The following is a 15,658-nucleotide window of genomic DNA, read 5'->3' as shown; positions in this document are numbered from 1 at the left end:
ATTTGAGTAAACTCTGGGAGATGGTGAAGGATAGAGGAGCCTGGCGTGCTGCAGTCCATGGGGTCATAAAGAGTTGGACACGACTTAACAACTAAACAATAACAGCAACCAACACTGAAAAAGATGTCTGAGCACTCTTTGCATGTTGAGTGACGTAGTTTTTGTACCAAAAGTCTTCGGTGGCCATAATGGAAATGTACAGTAAAGGATCAGCTTTAACTTAGGAGGTTTGTCCACACTCTGAACATTCCAAAGAAAGGTTGACCTTTTTGCTTCCTGGAGGTAATCTCTAAGCCCTTGGAGTATCTTACTTCTTAAGAGCATCCTTGCTCCCCAGGAGGCAGTGTCAGCTCAGCCTCTAGAGGGCCTGGAGACTGAAGTTCAGCCCAATGGGCAGACTGGACGCCAAGGGTCAGGTGAGCTCCTCTGGTTGGTAACACTCCGTGCTTGCTGTTATACTTTGCTTCTGGGAGAATTAAACTGTCCACATGAACCTACTGCTAGAGGACCACAGGATGCTACCCCTAGTTTCTCCTGGAGTTCCCCTTTCTTTATTCCTGACTTTAATCTGAATTTTCTTGATATATAATAAACCATAATTGCGAGAATAACAGTTTTTCTGAGTTGAGTCATTCTAGTGAGGAATGACTGAGGACATTGTTGAGGACCTCTGAACAGAAGAGCAAACTTTGAAAACTCTAGGTTGGCTTCACAAGTGGCTACATGTCCCATTTAAAAGATAACATTAATCATAGAGATGGATAAACAGGTTGCAAGTTAAAGTTAAAAAAAAATTAGAACAAGAGGCATATAAAACTGCATTCTGATCTACCAGAAGTTTCTGGAATTGATAGGGAATTCACCTCTAGAAAGGGGTCAGGCGGTGCAAAGTGGCTTTAAATTAGACATCATGACACGCTTCTTTAATATCTGCTGGACTGGCCCTAAGTGAATATAGGGCATGTTCCTTGAGGTAAGATCTTGGGGAAAAACCCTAAAGAGTGAGAATAATAAATCTGTATTAGTAGAAGGGGGCTTCCCAGATGGTGCTAGCAGTAAAGAACCTGTCTGCCAATCCAGGAGACATAAGAGATGTGGGTTCGATCCCTGGGTTGGGAAGATCCCCTTGAAGGGGGCATGGCAACCCACTCCAGGAGAATCCCATGGGCAGAGGTGCCTAGAGGGGTACAGTCCATAGGGTCGCAAAGAGTTGGACATGACTGAAGTGAATTAGCACACGCAACACATTAGTAGAAGTTATTTAGGAGCCAGGGCATACTTGGGGACCACACTTTGGGGAAACTCTGATGATCCATAAATATGATGAGAAAGTTCCTGCAGTCTAAGCGAAAAGCCTGGACTGCAGATAAGTGTAGCTTATTTGGAGTCCCTGGTGATGGGTGAGTGACATCATCAAGCAGTGATGTCACAGTCACAGCTCAGGACAGTATCCAGGGTGAATTAAGAGCCAGAGCAACAGGGACAGATAAAGACCACCAAGAGGGGAGAGTGCTATCAAACACAGACACAGAACAGTAATGGGAGCTTAGAGGAAGTCCCTGGGACTTCTAGGAATCTGAGCAACTAACTTCTTTGTTGCATAGACATAGAGAACTTGACTCAGTGCTTAACTACTTTAGTGAGTGAAATCTTAGTTCAGTAAGTATTACTGTTATTTCTTTGAGCCTCAGGGTTGGAAAGGAACTTTATAAGTTGCCTGGTCAATTTATACTCACCAACAGTATAGAAGTGTTCCCCTTTCTCCACACCTTCTCCAGCATTTCTTGCTTGTAGATTTTTTGAAAGAAATGCGAAAGGGAGGGGGATTATGTATACATAAAGCTGATTCATTTTGCTGTAGTGTAGAAATGGACACAGCATTGTAAGGCAAGTGAAAATGAAAGTCGTTCAGTCGTGTCTGACTCTGTGACCTCATGGACTATGTACAGTCCATGGAATTCTCCAGGCCAGAATACTGGAGGGGGTAGCCTTTCCTTCTCCAGTGGATCTTCCCAACCAAGGGATGGAACCCAGGTCTCCCGCATTGCAGGTGGATTATTTACCAGCTGAGCCCCCAGGGAAGCCCAAGAACGCTGGAGTGGGTAGCCTATCCCTTCTCCAGAGGGTCTTCCTGACCTAGAGGGTCTTCCTGATCCCCAACAGGGATCTCCTGCATTGCAGGCAGATTCTTTACCAACTGAGCTATGGGGGAAGCCCATAAGGCATCTAAATGCCAATAAAAATTAATTAGAAAAATATTTGGAGACACGTGCACCCCAGTGTTCATCGTAGCACTGTTTATAATAGCCAGGACATGGAAGCAACCTAGATGCCCATCAGCAGATGGATGGATAAGGAAGCTGTGGTACATATACACAATGGAATATTACTCAGTCATTAAAAAGAATTCATTTGAATCAGTTCAAATGAGATGGATGAAACTGGAGCCCATTATACAGAGTGAAGTAAGCCAGAAAGATAAAGACCATTATAGTATACTAACACATATATATGGAATTTAGAAAGATGGTAATGATAACCCTATATGCAAAACAGAAAAAGAGACACAGATGTACAGAACAGACTTTTGGACTCTGGGAGAAGGCGAGGTTGGGATGTTTCAAGAGAACAGCATCGAAACATGTATATTATCTATGGTGAAACAGATCACTAGCCCAGGTTGGATGCATGAGACAAGTGCTTGGGCCTGGTGCACTGGGAAGACCCAGAGGGATCGGGTAGAGAGGGAGGCGGGAGGGGGGATCAGGATGGGGAATACATGTAACTCCATGGCTGATTCACGTCAATGTATGACAAAACCCACTACAATATTGTAAAATAATTAGCCTCCAACTAACAAAAATAAATGAAAAAAAAATAAAAAATTAAAAAAAAAAAGAAAAATATTATCTGGTCAGTCTTCCAAAGTTAGCCAAGCAGAACCCAGTGAGGGCCCCGAGCTTGTCAACTAAAGTTTAGCCACATATTACATTGTCAAGTTTCAGTCAAGCCCACCTGAAGAGGATGGAAAGAGGATATCCACGAGGAGAAAACATTTTAAAACCATACATCCAATGAAGGATTGTACCTAGGCTATATTAATTAAAAGTTCTCAAAGTGAAAGTGAAAGTCGCTCAGTCATGTCCTAATCTTTGGGACCCCATGGACTATATACAGTCCATGGAATTCTCCAGGACAGAATACTGGAGTGGGTAGCCTTTGCCTTCTCCAGGGGACTTTCCCAACCCAGGGATTGAACTCAGGTGTCCTGCATTTGCAGGCAGATTCTTTACCAGCTGAGACACAAGGGAAGCCCAAGAAAACTGGAGTGGGTAGCCTATCCCTCCTCCAGCAGATCTTCCCAAGAATCGAACCAGGGTCTCCTGCACTGCAGTTGGATTTTCTATTTTTTTTTACCAACTGACCAATCAGGGAAGCTGCTTTTACCAAATGATCTATCAGGAAGCCCACTTTCTTGGGCTTCCCTTGTGGCTCAACTGGTTAAGAATCTGCCTGCAATGCAGGAGACCTAGGAGATACCTGAGTTGGGAAGATCCCCTGGAGATGGGAAAGGCTACCCATTCCAGTATTCCGACCTGGAGAATTCCATGGACTGTAGCCCATGGAGTTGCAAAGAGTCTGACACAACTGAGCAAATTTCACTTTCTTCCAGCCCAAGAAGAAGTGAATTGATGGGTATGTTAACTGCTTAATTTTCAAGGGCACTGTAGGCAGATTCTTTACCAACTGAGCTATCAGGGAAGTCTCAAAGTTTAGATGATTATTAGCAATTTTTTCTTTAGTAATATAGCATTCCCTGGTGGCTCAGTGGTAAAGAATCCATCTGTCAATGCAATCACCTAAACTCCAAAAAATTTATTTTTGAAAAAAGTTCTCAAAGCTCAATTAAATTCAAGTAAAAAAAGATCCAGTTAGAAAATGGCAAAAGACACGAAAAAACATGAGTGAAGAAGACATACGATGGCAAGTAAGCACATTAAAAGATATTTGACATCATTTGCCAGCCGTAAGTGCAAAGTAAAACCACAATGAAACACCAGTACATACTCAGCAGAACGATGATCCTGGTGAGGATGCAGAGAAACTGAACCATTCATATGTTGCTGGTGGGAATGTCAAACTGTACAACCACTTCGGAGAAGTTTGGTAGTTTCTTATAAAAGAAAACCTGTAATTACCATATGACTTAGCAGATACACTTTTGGGCATTTTCTGCAGAGAAATGAAACCTTATATTCATATGAAAGCCTATACACAAGTGTTTATAGAAATTTAGTTTGTAAGAAGCTAAAACTGGAATAGGCCTATTTATTCAGTAAATCTTAACAGGCAAATGATTAAACAAACTGTGGTCCATTCATATTGAAGGATACTATTCAGTAACAGAAAGGAACAGACTATCAATACACATAACAATTTGGACAAATCCTCAGGGAATTGCACTGAGTTAAATAAATAAAGCCAGTCCCCAAAAGTTACATACTGAATGATTCCACTTACTCAGGCAGATCTCAGAGATATTGTGGCTTTGGTTCTGAACCACAGCAACAAAGTGAATATCTCAATAAAATGAGTCACATGAAGTTTCAAAAAGCTATGTTTGTTGTTGTTGTTCAGCTCCCAAGTCATGTCTGACTTTTTGAGATGCCACAGGCTGTAGCCTGCCAGGCTCCTCCATCCACGGAATTTCCCAGGCAAGAATACCGGGGTGGGTTGCCATTTCCTTCTCCAGGAGATCTTCCCAAACAATTGAATTGGAGTCTCCTGCATTGGCAGGAAGATTCTTTACCACTAAGCCAGCAGGGAATGCTTTATTACTAAAAAATGTTAATAATCATCTAAACTCTCTGTTCATGGTAATAACATCAAAGATAATAAATATGAGAATTGATGCTTTTGAACTACGGTGTTGGAGGACTCTTGAGAGTCCCTTGGACTGCAAGGAGGTCAAACCAGTCAATCCTAAAGGAAATCACCCTGAATATACATTGGAAGGACTGATGCTGAAGCTGAAACTCCAATACTTTGTCCACCTGATGCAAAAAACTGACTCATTGGAAGAGACCCTGAGGCTGGGAAAGATTGAATTCAGGAGGAGAAGGGGACGGCAGAGGACAAGATGGTTGGATGGCATCACCGACTCAATGGACACGAGTTTGAGCAGGCTCCGGGAGATAGTGATGGACAGGGAGACCTGGCGTGCTGCAGTCCATGGGGTCGCAAAGAGTCGGACACGACGGAGTGGCTAAACAACAACAACAATAAGAAGGTTTGACATGCTGTGAGAATTACTAAAACGTGACACAGAGACATGAAGTGAGAAATGTTGGAAACATGGTTCTGATAGATTTACTTGACACAGAGTTGCCACAAACTTTAATTTTGTAAAAAATGCAGTATCAAGGCAGTGAAACAAAGAGGGGTGTGTAAAACGAGGTACACTTGCTCAGTCAATACCTGGTTGTGATATTTTATTGTAATTTTGCAAAATGTTATCATTGAGGAAAAATGGGCAAAGTGTACTAAGGATCTCTCTGTATTATTTTTTTATAACCATGTACATTTACAATTATCTCAAAAAAAATTTTCAATTAAAAAAGTTCTTTATTCCCACTAATTTGAGATTCCAATTTTTTAATGGATTAGTTTTCCTATGCATGTGTGTCTGTTCCTAGGTATTCTATTTTATTCTACTAATTGATTTTATGTCTAGACAACATGATGATTTTGAATGTGCTGTTTCTGAAAGATGGCATATCTATACATAGAAAATTTGAAGGTTCACTTATCACGTCATTGTCTGCAGGAGATTATTTCATAAAATATCTCCCACAATCTGTCTCATCCTATGGGCCCTTTTTCTGCTTCTCTTGTCCACAAGTAAAGATGCTATTTAGAATTTGAAAATTTGCTTTGGAATTTTTAATAGGTGTTTTTTAAAATGAAAAATCCTCTTTATCTTTGGTGAGTAAATAAATGAACTGACTAGCAAGGCTTTGGAAAACCTCTTTGAAATCAAAGACTGTGTGGTGACCTTAGCTTTCATCACTGGGAGGTCAAGGCTGGTTTATACTGTAAAAGCAAAAGTCCTTCATTTGTGTCCAGCCTCCCTCCCGCCAAATATGTTCTTTAATCCAGTGGTGACAGTTTGCCCACCATAAGCATCCTGTCCCCTTTCCCTGGAGGCCTGATTTTGTCCTGGGGTCCTGTTCCCACGAGTGCAGGGTAGGTGTCCTCTCTATGGACCCCAAGGACCGAACTGTGACTGGTTTAAAACAATCACAATTGATTCATTCCTTTTACAGGTGTTGATTTAGGGATGGGTGTGTGGCTAAATCTAGCCAACAGAGACTGATGAGAAGTCAACTGGGGAGCTTCTGGAAATTTCCTTGTTAAAATAATTAAGTGAAAGTGAAAGTCGCTCAATCGTGTCTGACTCTTTGTGACCCCATGGACCATACAGTCCATGGAATACTCCAGGCCATAATACTGAATGGGTAGCCTTTCCCTTCTCCAGGAGATCTTCCCAACCCAGGGATGGAACCCAGGTCTCCCGAATTGCAGGCGGATTCTTTACCAGCTGAGCCACAAGGGAAGGCAGGGGGACGTCCCTGTCCTCTTACTAGATATCGCCTGTTTAGAATTACCATCTGAGGCTGCTGCCGCCACATTTTGACTCTAAAGGGAGTCATGTGACATGCTGAAGATGACAAAACTGAAATATAGAAGGCACCAGGTGTTGTGATATTGTTTATCCGCTGAGTTAAAGAAACCTGCCTTGCCTTATCCTAAGGTTTCTTGTTGTTTGAGCTGTTTCACATTGAATAGTCTATAACTTGCCTCAGAAACATTCTCACAGACACACCTAACGCTTACAGAAAACCAAAAAAATACATTTTAGTGAAACACATGTTCAATAATGAATAGAATAACCACAGTCCAGAGTCTCTTCTTACACTTCTTTTTGACTATCCTTTAAAAATTTTTTTTAGAGTGGTAAAAGTCTCTTAATAAAAGACATACTATTTTAACCATATTTAACTGTACCTTTCAGTGGTATAAGTACATTCACATTGCCTTGTAACTCTCACCATCATCCATATCCCGAATTTTTCACTTTCCTAAGTTGAGACTGTCCTCATTAAACACCAGATCCCGCCTTCACAGCTCCTACCCCAGGCTCCTGGCCTCTGCCAATGTATTTTCCTACTCTATGAATTTGACTATTCTAGGTATCTCATATTCTTCCCACACTTCTGTGAGTTTCTCCTGGAATGGGATTATACAGAGCAGCCTTGTGTATAACAGGGCAATGATTCTTTGAACAATTCATTCTGTCCCTGCTGTGAAGAGGGCTGATACAGCTGAACATTATCTTGGCAGATAAGCCCCTGGCTCTGGCCAGAGATGCAGGGTTGAGATTGCAAATGTATAAAGAAGATGTGGTATATATGTACAAGGGAATACTCTGAGGCCATAAAAAGCATGAAATTTTGCCATTTGCAGCAATGTTTGGACTTGGAGGGCGTTATGCTAATATTGTACATAACTATGTGCTCAGTCGCTTCAGTCATGTCTGACTGTTGGTATCAGACAACAGTCAGACAACAACCTTATGGACTGTAGCCCACCAGGCTCCTCTGTCCATAGATACTCCAGGCAAAATTACTGGAGTGGGTGGCCATGCCCTGCTCCCGGGGATCTTCCCAACCCAGGGGTGGAACCTAGATTTCCTATGTCTCCTGCTTTGCAGGCAGATTCTTTACCCACTGATCCACCTGGGAAGCCCACATCAACTATACTTCAATAAAAAACATATAAATAAAATGTAGCAAAATTAAAAATGAAAATGCCGGAGAAGACTCTTGAGAGTCTTCTGAACAGCAAGGAATCAAACCAGTCCATCCTAAAGGAAATCAACCCTGAATATTGATCGGAAGGACTGATGCTGAAGTTGAAGTACCAATACTTGGCCACCTGATGTGAAAAGTCAACTTGTTGGAAAAGACCCTGATGATGGGAAAGACAAGAGAAGGGGTGACAGAGGACGAGAAGGTTGGATGGCATCATTGACTCAATGGACATGAGTTTGAGCAAGCTCTGGGAGATGGTGAAGGACAGGGAAGCCTGGTGAGCTGTAGTTCATGGGGTGGCAGAGAGTTGGACACGACTTGGTGACTACACAACAAAGAACATTTGTAAATTTACTCTGATTTCTTTTTCTATCAAAATAATCTCATTGCATCTGAAAGATTTGTGGCACTCTTGATACTTGTGAGCAGAATCTCAGCCACAAATTGCAGCCTGGGAGTTGTGTTCTTGCTCTAGAACATCAGGTTTCAGGTCACAGCAAAACAGCATCCAACCAGATTGGTGAGGCCTTGGCTCTTGTGGAATCAGTGCAGAAGCTGGTGTGGGATGCAGTATAGCATCCCAGCTGGGATTCCCCAGAGATGGTCCCTGCCTCTGCAATTGCTCTTGTCTTTCGTGGCTGGACCCCTTAGTCTGAATTGTTCCCAGGATCTCAAAGGCATGCTGTATACATCTGAAATGCAAGTACTAAAATAGTCTCCATCTTTGCTGAAAAACAAACTCTTCTTGCTCACCCAGGGCGTGTTCTGGGTGAATATTTTCTGTTAAAACCGTCTTTTAGATTTTTGAATATTAAAAGTTAGACTCTTCTGTTGATATGCTCCTACATTTCTTGACAGGAGTTCCGTTCTATGTCCTTATTGAGCTCTGTATTTCAAGTTGCTAGAGATGCCCAGTATGTACTATGGGTTCAAGCGTCATTTGTTGATAATAAAGAGGGAGTTACTGAGTGAGGGAACAAGTGGGGGAGTTGGGAACAAAGCGTTTATAGAACCGTCTTCCTTCATTAATTACAAGCCAGCTTGTCTGGAAGCACCTCAAGTCAGGCCAAATATGCAGGGCATTATTCACCCACTTGGACTCTTGCATCGGGTGTGAGCCCAATCTGAGACAGTGTGCATCAGAAAATGCTTTGTTTATCTCCTGGCATTTACCGGAACTTGAAATTAAGACTATGGAAGAGAAACCTCTAGAACTATTTGTCCTAACTGATTGAGGTTTGCATTTCATAATTATTGAAATGAGCAAACCACTGCAAACAAACCCAGAGAACAAGCTGAAAAGCAATGCCTATCAGATCAAACCTGTACAGTTTCACATAACTTAATTCTGTTGGATGCTTACTGATTCCACGTACTTGATCAGTTCCCTGGGATGCAAAATGTATAAGATCCTGTCTGTTCCACTGAAGGCATTTTAACTGAAGAAGACAGATGCAGGCAAGTGACTGTAACATACAAAGCAAAGTGACCATTACAAATGCTCAGTGAAAACACTGAAGTGTCTTGGAAGCAAAGAAGAACATTTGGTTAAGCCTGATGAAGAATTAGGAACAGTTTCATGGAGGAGAGTGTATCTGAATTAGGTCTTGAATGATAAGGGGAATTTTGGGAAAAGAATAAAAGGATATCCCAGAGGCTCAAAGAATTCTGTGAGCAAAACTTCCCAAGACATTATAATTTAAAATGATATTGAATGAGGTCATAATTATAACTCATTCCAGACTTTTTCCTTTGACATGAAGCTGTTAAGAACATTCTAAGGTATAAATAACCTCTACTCAGAATTGGATAAAATCTGGAAGGATTTTTAAAAAACTGACGTTATGATCAATTGTTCTTATGGCGTTAAGACAGAGTAACGAGCTGTCAAAAGCAGAGACCAGTCAGGAAACATTTTGATCAAGTTGAATTTACCTCATAAGAATATTTTAAAGACCAATTAAAATATTTTGTACAGTCAACAGAATCCTTTCAAAGTTTGCCTGTAAATCCTGTATCATAAACAAAGACTAAAGCAGCCTTATGTTGTTACTGTTCAGTGGCTCAGTCGTATCTGACTCTTTGTGACCCCGTAGACTGTAGCATACCAGGCTCCCCTGTCCATGGGATTCTCAAGGCAAGAATAGTAGAGTGGATTGCCATTTCCTCCTCCAGGGTATCTTCCCGACCCAGGGTTTGAACTCATGTCTCCCACTTGGCAGGAAGATTCTTTACCACTGAGCCAGCAGGGAAGCTCAAAGTTGCCTTATGGTCTATCCATTTTTGATGTTGGGGTGCTCAATTGCTCAGTCGTGTCCAACTTGGTGATCCCATAGACTGTAGCTGCCAGGCTCCCCTGCCGATGGAATTTTCCAGACAAGAATACTGGAACTGGTTGCCATTTCCTTCTCCAGGGGATTTTCCTGACCCACTGATCAAACCTGCATCTCCTGCATTGGCAAGTGAATTCTTTACCTCTGAGCTGCCAGGGAAGTTTTTTGATGTTTGAGGCTTGCTTAAAATAGGCATGGTTGAGACGTATATTTTATTACTGACTTTCTTGAATTTGCCTGACTAATTGGGCTTTGACTTCAGTACCGCACAGAGCAATGCATTTTCTCCATATTGTCTTTTCTGTTCTTGCAAATTCCAGAGAACATGTCTGACTGTGATGGAAATTCTTTTCCTCTTGATTTTCGGTTAGCGGAGACTACTTAAGACTGGCATCAGGTTACAGGTTTTTCCCTCTTTCAACATTTCTCATTGCAACAGCATGTTCTAGGGCAACCACTCTCCCCGCCCTCAAACACTTTCCTGGGATTACATGCCCGGAAGTACCAGTCCTGGAAGTGATGGGAAATAGAGAGCTGGGCCACTGGATCACCTTTCCCAAAATAGTGCAGAGGGTTTTGTTCCAAGCAAGGTCCTATGCCCTTGCTTGGAGACATCTTTGAAAGTCGGTTTGTTTGTCTTTATTCACACTCTTCCTACTTCCTAAAGGACTTGGGGGTGCCTCACAGTAAAAGATTAATAGAACATTAGTAAAATGGACATAGAGAATAAACATCCAGAGCCAAGAATGGAGTGGGGCATGGGACAGGAGACAATTAGACCAAACCCCTGGTGGTCAGTGGCAAAGAATCTGCCTGTAATGCAGGAGACGTGGGTTTGATCCCTGAGTCAGGAAGATCCTCCGGTGTAGGAAATGGCAGCTCACTCCAGGATTCTTGCTTGGGCAAGTCCATGGACAAAAGACCCTGGCAGGCTACAGTCCAAGGGGTCACAAAAAGTCAGACATAGCTCAGTGATAAACAACAGCAGCAACAGCGCTGGCCTCTACCCGCTAGAAGCCAGCAGTAGCCACCAGCTGCGAAAACCAAAAGTAACTCCAGACATAGCAAATCAGGGTGCAAATCGGCTCTGATTGAGAACATCCAGCCAAGACTAGCAAGACAGCATCTGACTTTATGCTTGCGATTCACCTACCTCCTAATCATAGCTCCAGTCAACATACGTCCAGTGTTGTAAGATGGCACTTGGCTGTTAGGATGCTTGTTCGTGGGGCAGAGTGGTGACCACAGGCCGAGATCTGAAACTTGGCTCACCACTTACTAGTCATGTGCTCACTGTGTCTCAGAACCCTACCTATGAAGGGGGAAACACAGGGAAAGCCGTAAGCATGAATTGAACTATTTCTGAAGCACTTACCACAGTGTCTGGCATGTGGTACGTTCTCTATAACTTCTAGTGAGTAGAGTGTGGGTCTCTTTAAAGTGAAGCATCATTGTTTTAAAATGTTGTGTTAGACTCAGGTACAGCAAAGTGATTCAGTTTTATACACATGTACAAATCTGAAAAGAATTTCTCAGATTCTTTTCCATGATAGGTTATTAAAAGATACTGCATTCAGTTCCCTGTGCTATTCAGTAGGACCTTGGTTGTCTATTCTGTGTAAAGTAGTGTGTACCTGTTAATCCCAAACTCCTAATTTATCCCTCCTCACCTTCCCCTTTGGTAACCATAAACTTGTTCTCTATGAGTCTGTTTCTACTTTGTAAATACATTCTTTTGTATCCTTTTTTAGATTAGGGTGTGGGTCTTTTTTTTTTTTTTTAAACCATCATTCTCCTTGTATCATGGCTAGGGTTACAAAAGAGACATGGCATTTGGCACTGACTCAGAGTGCATAAGGATACTCAGGAGATTTTCCCAGAAAAGGGTTTGGGAAGGTCTCAGTGTCCTGCACACCTCAGGGTCTCATTCTTGGGACGCTTCATCCTCTATCCTCCTCCCATCACCAAGGAACAGGAAAACAGAGCAGGTAAGGAAAACTGAAGAAGAGCTGAAGGGATTGCACACAGCACTTAAGCAGCCTGAGTGACCGTAGGATGGAGGGAAAGGGGAAGTCCCAAAGGCTTTTCTTCCTATCAGCTGTGAGCCCAGGGGCCCGCTGAGGAGTAGGACATGGAGGAGATTTGTGGAACGCACAAGAGTGGAGGAACCATCCCCAGACACTGCTTCTTGTAGAATCTTTTGTGAGATGCACAAGCCTTCTTTTTCTTTTTAAAAATATTTATTTATTTTTTTTTGCTGCACCTTGCCTTAGTTACGGGCTTCCCTGGTGGCCCAGATGGTAAAGAATCCACCTGCAATGTGGGAGACCTCGGTTCGATCCCTGGGTTGGGAAGATCCCCTGGAGAAGGGCATGGCAACCCACTCCAGTATTCCTGCCTGGAAAATCCCATGGACAGAGGAGCCTCGTGGGCTACAGTCCATGGGGTTGCAGAGAGTTGGGCACGACTGAGTGACTAAACACTGCACAGCACAGTCTCAGTTACAGCACACGGGATCTTGAGTCTTCGTTACAGCATGTGGGATCTTTAGTTGCAGCGTGCAGACTCTTGGTTGGGCATGTGGTTTCTAGTTTCCGGACCAGGGATTGAACCCAGGCCCCCTGCATTGGGAGCTTGGAGTCTTAACCACTGGATCACCAGGGAAGTCTCTGGACAAATTGTCTTCAGCAACAGAAAGCCTTGTTTCGAGCCTGGCCAAAAAAAAAAAAAAAATGTCAATCATTTAGAGTATACTCTAACGACAAATTCAGTGCTCAGACAGTAATGACTCTTGCCTTAGAAGTACTGCCCCATGGAGCCCAGCGTGCTGAATGATGACTTCACTTCATCCCAATTTAATTATGATTCAACCCATTAGCTCAAAGGCAGAGGATGTTTAGTCCAAATGTGACCCTTGTTTGCAATTCATTCAGTGACAACCATTGCTCACACAGGAAGTCTATTTAGAAATGATTCACAATTGGAAACCTTTACAGCCATAAAGCTCTGAATTTTTGCCCTTGGTACTGGGCAGCTAAAACTTGAGCAGGATAATTTTAGAACTTACAGAATTTTTCCATGTAGGACAAGGGGCCTTTACTTCATGGGTTTTGTGGAGAAAGCTTCAGTTCACTTGATTGCTTGTTTGAATCATTAGAAACAAATAGGAGAGAATGAAAATTTGTTCCAAGGGGAAATATTTCAATTAGGAAGGGATTAAAAATATCTACACTTATTTTGTATCATCTCCAAGTGAATTCACAACCTCACTTTAATGATATGCTAGGAAATTTCCATCTGCAAAAGAAAACACAATGGAGACCAAATATGGATGTCATAGTGGCCACATATGGTGCTATTTGGAGTCAAATCTCTCTTCGTTCTGTTTTGTTAAACATTCTAGTAGATCGTACCTTCATTTTGTGGAAGACAACCAGGAGAACTTTGATATGTTACTGAGGTAAAATATAAATCCAAATATCATATTAGCTAACTCACAGCCCAGAATAAAACATTTGCAACTCTTCAATTTTTCCTTAATACTTTCCCATCACCCAGGAGGCAATGCCAGAAGCTTCACTTCAGGGATTGGATCTTGTTTTGGAACTTGGGAACCCGAGATGGGCTTTAGATAATTGACCTCTGGAGGGATCTCTTATCTGCTAGTGAACCAGTCAGGATCCTTGCCAGTGAATAAAATGCAACTGGATCCTACAGCAATGGTGCTCAATCCATCAAGAAATTAGGAGGGGAAGGAAACTGGTCCACCAGGCTCTGTACCCGTGAGATGCACCGATGTACATCAGTTGTGCTCGAGATGAGACTGAAGAGGGCCTGCATCTTCCCTTCCCCCCAACCCCCATCTAGGAGTGGATGGTGAACTGAACATGAGAAGGGTACTTTTTTATATAAAAAATTTAAAATTTTATATTGGGATATGGTCAGTTAGCCCTGGGTTGAGAAGATCCCCTGGAGGAGGGCATGGCAATCCACTCCAGGATTCTTGTCTGGAGAATCCCATGGACAGAGGAGCCTAGCTGCCCACAAACCTAGGATTGCACAGAGTTAGTCACAACTGACTTGACTTAGCATGCATGCATGCATAGTCAATTAGGCAAAAGGAGAAGAGGGTGGCAGAGGATGAGATGGTTGGATAGCTTCACCAATTCAATGAACCTGAACTTGAGCAAATTCCAAGAGGTGGTAAGGGGCAGGGAAACCCGGTGTGCTGCAGTCCACGGGGTTGCAAAGAGTTGGATATGACTTGGCACCTGAACAATGAACAATGACATAGTCAGTTAACAAGCAACATTGTAATAGTTTCCGGTGAACAGCAAAGGGACTGTATGTATCCATGTTCCATTCTCCAGCAAACTCCCCTCCCATCCAGGCTGCCACATAACCCTGAGCAGAGTTCCATGTGCTGTACAGTAGACCTCGTTGGTTATCCATTTAAGTATAGCAGTATGCACATGTCCATCCCAAACTCCCTAACTATCCCTTCTCCCCATCCTTCCCCCCGGCAACCCTAAGTTTGTTCTCTTAAGTCTGTGACTCTCCTTCTGTTTTGTAACTAAGTTGATTTGTATCATTTCTTTTTAGATTACACTTATGTGTTATGCTCCATTTCTAAGTCTTGTCAAACTCTTTGTGACCTCATGGAGTATAGCATGCCAGGCTTCCCTGTCCTTCACTATATCCCAGAGTTTGCTCAAATTCATGTCCATTGAGTCTGTAATGTCACGTATAAGGGATGTCATATGAGAAGGGTACTTCTTGAATGGAACAAGGGAGAGAAAACCCGAGTCCTTTGAGCTAGGAAGTGGGTGAGGTTGGATGACCTTTGGCTTCCATCAGTCTCCAAAGCTCCCCACACACACCCATCAAAGCTCGGTGCATGGGTAACAGAAAGAAATCCAGGGTAAAAAAAGTGCCTGCTATCTCAGCAGGGGAAAGTCACATGGGAAATGTTATCTAAGGGGAGGTCACCTCTAGCTGTGAAAGGACTCTGTCCCTTGGAGATACGATGAAAGACAGAGTCTCTTCTTCCCTCTTTCCATGCCTTGTGGACGCCCTGATTGCTTACTCCTTACTTCCTTACAGAGGAAGCTTACAGAACAGATACCAGACAAGCGTGTTGGAGGCTGGGGTGGATCAGAGGGAGGATCAGAGGGTGGATCAGGGGGAGGATCAGAGGAAGGATCAGGGGGAGGACTCCGGGCAGGACACAGAGGAGCTGAAGGGACTGAGGAATCCTGAGCGAGAGCATCTCTACCAGCTCTGAGACGGGTGGCCATGAGGGGAAGTCTCGTGAATTAATAATAAGACCCGCATGTGTCAAGGAGCTAGGAAGGATAAATTCAAGAAAGAGGAGGAGCCCCCAAACTATTGCCCATCCACATATATACTGGCATTTGTGCAACTGAAGATAAAACTTGAATACACAGCAAT

The sequence above is a fragment of the Muntiacus reevesi genome, chromosome 21 (genome assembly GCF_963930625.1).
Source record: "Muntiacus reevesi chromosome 21, mMunRee1.1, whole genome shotgun sequence".
Lineage (NCBI taxonomy): Eukaryota > Metazoa > Chordata > Mammalia > Artiodactyla > Cervidae > Muntiacus > Muntiacus reevesi.
The sequence above is the reverse complement of the archived record's forward strand: the minus strand, read 5'-3'. Positions refer to the sequence as shown.